Raw genomic sequence first — 5,895 nt, forward strand, 5'->3', positions numbered from 1 at the left:
ATATATGATCGAACTCGCGGCAAAATTCAGAACCCTGGAGCCTGAAGCGAAGGTTAGGATTCTGTCACTGGTTTTGGCGTGTGGCCTCTTATCCATAGTTATGCTGATTGCAGGCGCAGTTCACATGATGTTTTATGAACAAAGAAAACCGAAAATCAGAGCTGTTTTGTATAAAAGGATTATGAATGGAAACGGTGACTGCAGTTCAGTCTGATGGATATGTGAGGGAGTCTTCAACAGCTCACTGGATAACAAATTTATTTTATGTAACAGGGTGAACACAAAGTTCTGTTATAACAAGGAAAGCATTTTTTCTTGACTTTCTCTCGGCGTCTCTCCTTAGTCGAACGTGGTACGCATGGTGTTGTGGGACTGTTGCGTCTTTCCCATCAAACCCTGCGCCCTTGTTTTCCCGCGCTTTCCGCGAAATGCGTTGGCACCTGAGGAAGAGGCTGCATCTTTGAAGTGTGAAAAGGAAATGTGAGCGTGCTGAATTTTAAAAACGTTCGGTGTGAAGAATAAATCGTAAATCTGATATGATTTCATTGTGAAAATGTAATTATGCGATTATTAATCGTACATTGCGTCTGCCTTTACCGTAAACTGGGATTGATTCCGTGAAAATCAATCATTAAATGGGTCCGTGAGTTTACACAAAATGGTCAAATTTGGCTTGATTGACCGATAATTAATGTATTGTAAATTTATTATAATTATACGATAATTATTGAAAATTGAATGTGATTTTACTATACATTTAAAGCCACTTACAGTGTGTTTGTAACAATTTAAAACAGGATGGGATGCAATTAGACCCAGTAGAAGAAAGGCTGTGCCTTTAGAAATATTGGAAAAATATACTTCCCTGGCCACGAAATCAGCCTTGCTCATTTTTGCATTATTTGATTGTACTATAGTTTAGTGTTAGTCGGGCCTCATTGTACGATATTTCCTTTATTATATAACTCATAGTAATTTACTATAGTTGACCTTAAATGAGATAATATTTTACGATTAAGAGGAGTTTTCTGAAGAGATTAGCTCTGAGTGAGACAGTAAATCGTATATGCTAACACGCCATTTCAGGACAATAGTTCGTTCAGTTTTTGACAGAAGGAACATAGGCGTTTGATACAGTTTATAGCTATATTCATTTGTAATAATGTAATAAAAAGAAACTGACATACCTGTGTTTCCATGGCTTATTGAGTTGGTCTGTGTAGTTTTACAAAAACGAGGCTAAGTGCAAAGTTTTTGTTATGAAAATGAGTTTTGATTCATATGCAAACAAAACTAAGTTTCATATGAAAAGTTTCGCACTTAGCCTTGCTTTCATAGTGAGGTTCACAGCAACTCGGAATGGCCTATTACAAGCACGACTGAAATCCTAGTTTAACCAGGGGGTTTGCCTCTTCTCCCTCGAGATTTCATTAAAATTTAATTTAAAATTGAAAAAAAAAAGTGTTAAGTGGAATGACTACTCAGTCAGATAAATAGAGGATATTACACGGTTGCGCGAAGATATGAATTTTATTTTCGAGCAGTACAAACAATATTTTGCAAGCGACCTCAGTAAGTGAGTAAAATATTGTTTTTAACAAGAGAAAACAAAATTAATTTCCTGAAGCCACCGTGTCATTTTCTTTTTATTATGTGTAAAGAAAAAAAAAAGCATTTCACTGACCGTTGGTACAAATGGTACAAACAACCGTGAAAAGAGCGGGAAATGACGTCATCAATATCTTCTCTATTGAGGATATAGAAATACGCCACTCGGGTCCCGGATGTAGCGTCGTATGAATTTTACGAGTGGTGTATTTTAAATAAACGAAGTTGACTTACTATCAACTAGCTATCAACCTTTATTATCTCTGAGCTATCTGCTGTCTTATTGTATGGCTCAAAAACTGAACAAGCGCACTGATATTTTACATACAGTATCCGACAAGCCAGTGAAGGACATTTACTTTCACGAGGCAATACGTAACGCTAGAACCGAACGGCATGAACAGACGAGATGAAATTTAATCTTTCGCGTCTTTATTGTGTTAATATTTATATACTTTCTCTATTTTCACCGTTATAGCTTTAAGGCTTTTGTTTGTTTACAGTCATTCCTTTTAACCTGTCATTGTTTTATTTTACCTTGTTCTAAATTTTCTACTTTCACTTAACTTTTCTAGCCCCTGATGAAGATTAGTTTTTTTTTTCTAACCCAAATATTGGGCAATGTTATTTCAATAGTAGCTCAAAATAGTAGATCCGCCTTTCACAACTTTCCAGTTGTTCTGTTTTACTCTCTGTTACTGGAGTCACATCAAAACATCTCAAGAAAACTGCATTCCAATGGCAGCTGTCACTGAAGCTAACATCATAAAATTTGTCAGTTCTTCTTGTATTTACCTTGTGTTGAGCTTAGGAACTTCGAAAAAAGTTTGTTTTTTACATGGCAAATGGCAGGTTGACTGATTTGACGTTTGTCAAAGAATTCAAGGGATGTTTTACAGCACAGTTGGTTCTCTGTTCAGTCCAGAATCATGCAGTTTAGCGTAAAGTTCATAAGCAAAGACAAGACATTTGGAGTAACCAATTTAAACCTGGTTTTCACTAGGACATAAGCGGAAGCAGAAGCTCAAGAAGAACGAACACGTTCGTTCTTAAGCTTCTTGTGTTTATTCTTGTGTCGCAGTTTGGGGGCGGCATTAGCACAAGCATAGGGCAGTCAACCGTTTCGTTCGCCATCTTGCTTAACGTCGAGGACAGCTTGTATCGAGAATTCCGTCAAGAAATGGTTTTCTGCGCGCGTGTGTGTTCTTATGGTTATGTAACTAGTGTTCTCATTTACTTATCTTTATGCTTATGCTCATGTCCTAGTGAAAACCAGGCTTTATTCTGGTTATAACAACCAGAACAGTAAAAATACCAGCCTGAGAAAAGCAAAATAGGGCATCTCTTTGCTTTCCTAGATTTCCCCTAAATTGATGAGTGGATGTGCATGATTTATCGTCTTCCTTTTTTACCGTAACGTGAGGCATTTTTATAGCTCCTGGACTCCACCTTGCGCAACATTTGCCAGTTTTTCCTGGTTGAAAATGTTTTTATCCGGCTGATTTACAGTTACTGCTATTTAACAGCGACTCATTTATCACTGTCTCTGCTGGCGTTGTGGAGAGCATAATGTTGTATTGTAAATCACTCCATTTAATTTAAGATAAGTAAGCTTCGTTTGTTGGGACATTTGCTAGCTGCATAATCGTTTACGTTTGATCCCTCGTAATCTCTAAGTATAGATTGTTATAACGCTGAGGATCATCACAAAAAGACTCCGGTAAAAGCCTTTCATTTTTGCAGTTCCCTTTCTTCCTTTGAAGCGGATACCCAGGATGTAAAATTCCCATCTTTATCAAACTAAAGTGTAATCGATGTTGGCGGGTTTCTTTTGGCCATTTAAAACAGCTCTCACTTTCGGCTTCCTCTTTTCATAACACAGCATGTGAACTACGCCAACAACAGCCATTATCACAGTCAAAAATCCTAAGGCCAAAACCAGTGATAGAATCTTAACACCCGCCTCAAGCTCCAGGATTGCAAGCTCGGCCGGGAGCTGAATCGCTTCGGACCGGATTGGCTGGCAAAATACAGATGCTGAACTCGTCTGAAGGTTGTTGATTGAAATGGCTTTCACCTTATCCTGTAGATCGGTGCAAAGATATGGCTCTGAATTTGAATTCTTCAAGTTCCTGTCAGACGTTATGCGAAATGACAGACTTTAAGATCTAACAGGATAGACAAAATGAAAATTCAAAAAGTTAGAGGATAACTAAATCCGAGCCATTACATCGTTTTTCTTTTGTTTTTCTTTCTTTCTCTCTTATTTTGATTATTCTGTGAATGACATAGTTTGAAATATTCATAATAACATGGTGTGTTGCCAGTTGTTTGAATTGTACGTATTTCCTAAATTAAAAAGTTAGATTTGCATGGATTTGCTTTATCACAACAAAAAACGGACGTGCACCGCAGGTGTTAGTTCAGCGTTGGCAAAAAGAAAAAAAAAATACAACTGAATTATAGAGTTCATATCTTGTCGTATCATAAGATAACTCCGAAACATGAGCTAAAATTCACTGAAAATTCATACTAAACTTTTAAGAATTTCATTTTAAGTACTTAAGGATGTTTATACCATTAGAACTGCTCTCTGGTTAATAACATTCTGTTTACTTTGACTTTGAAGAGTAAAAAGAAAACAAGGAAAATATACAAACGAGATTCTTTTGTCTAAACTGGCGCCGGCCGGTATATTCCTCCGTCAATGTTCCTGAAAATATCGTTTCACGGATGCAATATTATATACATATATACTTACTTTATTTTGTTTTTATGTTTTAAAAATTTTGGCTTTGTATCCAATTATTCAAAATACAATATTTATATAAATGTTAATTTCTGCCTTGAGGATGCCTTCTTTGGTTTTTCAATTTTCCAGCCGAAATCTCGTCACGTACCACAAAATTTCAACGAAACTCTGCTTAAATTAAGTTTTTTACGTGTTACATTTTAAACTTAGTCTACGCAAAGTATTTAATATTCTAAGTGTATTTGAGGTTTGGATTAAATCACATGAGGATTTGTCTTAATACCCGACAAACTTTTGGAATACAAAGCTGGATTTACCAATTCGTCCGAATTGGACAAGTTATGTTCAATTTCACGAGTCTGTGCTTTATATCCTTCAAAAAAATCGAACCACTTCGCTGTTAATGAAGAAAAATTTCCTTTGATATACCAACCTTTCAGTAATCTTTCACGACGACATCCAATTTCGGAATTTTCTTTAATGGAAATTACAATCAGGCTTTACAGTTCACATTCACACAAACTTTCCTCATCACAGTTATGTGGTTGTGTGGGTCAGTTCTGACTGCGTGAAAAGTCATATCGAAAATTATTTTCGCAGCTGACGTTTTATGACGTCATGAGGTGTCATAATGCGGTTTAATAATGATACGTTGTCATAGAAAACAGAACAAGCTGTTTTCCTAGATTTTCGTCTGCCATTTGGCACATTCGATTGCAATTGCACTGTCTTTACTTACATCGGAGTCAATTCGTTCAATGAAGAAAGCTTACAATGAAACAGTAATTTAAATATCAGAAAAGAAAGGTAAATTTTTCAGCCTGGATTAGTTGTGACCCCGAGATCTAGAGCTGTCAGGCTGAAACTTAAGGTCAAGAATATTAAATTTATATTTTGTTGAAAATATTATTTTCAATGGTATTTTTGAAGCTTTGAAAACAAAATTTAAGTGGATCATGTTAACCTGCATGAAGACAATGTTAGAAAACTACGCGAAATCTTGTATTTTTTTTAAAATGCATTTTTCAGTGTACAAATGACAATTTTGAGACAAACGTAAATCGGATTTCGCGGTTTTTTTATTCTAATTCAGAAACTGCGTACATAATGTATAAATATCTTCAGGAGCTGAGAATACAAGTGCGTCACTGTCTTGTTGTATGTCAGACAGGATTTACAGGACAAATTAAACAATAGCTCGGCATTGGTAGAAGCTTACAGATAAAAAGCTTTTAAAAGATTGTAGCAATTTCGTCCACTGGTCATGCGATCAGTGCAGAAAATGTTTTAAATTCTGAATGTTCAGTACTTCAGGGTATGCAAAATACAGGTGAAAACTTGAAATGTTTTTCACGTCACGGCATCGTTGAATTCTTGGACCAAAATATTGCCCAGTTTTCTTATGCACCTTATTCTTACCTTCTGTCCGTTCGAATCGCAGACCAGAAGTTTATTCTCGTAATGTTAACGCTACCCAAGCGCTGTAAACCATCTTCGCGATTTTTCTTTTATTTCCATTCCTATTTGGGTTGCCG

General features: G+C 36.1%; 1 long non-coding RNA gene across 1 annotated transcript; it reads right to left on the reverse strand.

Moving 5' to 3' along the window:
• Positions 1 to 1,842: 1,842 nt before the first annotated feature.
• Positions 1,843 to 5,895, reverse strand: LOC146461797 (uncharacterized). The gene is made up of 2 exons (XR_014857336.1): positions 5,780 to 5,895; positions 1,843 to 3,776 (listed from the first exon to the last, which is right to left on the reverse strand). It is a non-coding gene; the product is annotated as an uncharacterized LOC146461797 (long non-coding RNA).

This window comes from Pavona decussata, unplaced genomic scaffold, assembly GCF_977016875.1.
Source record: "Pavona decussata unplaced genomic scaffold, jaPavDecu1.1 SCAFFOLD_195, whole genome shotgun sequence".
NCBI lineage: Eukaryota > Metazoa > Cnidaria > Anthozoa > Scleractinia > Agariciidae > Pavona > Pavona decussata.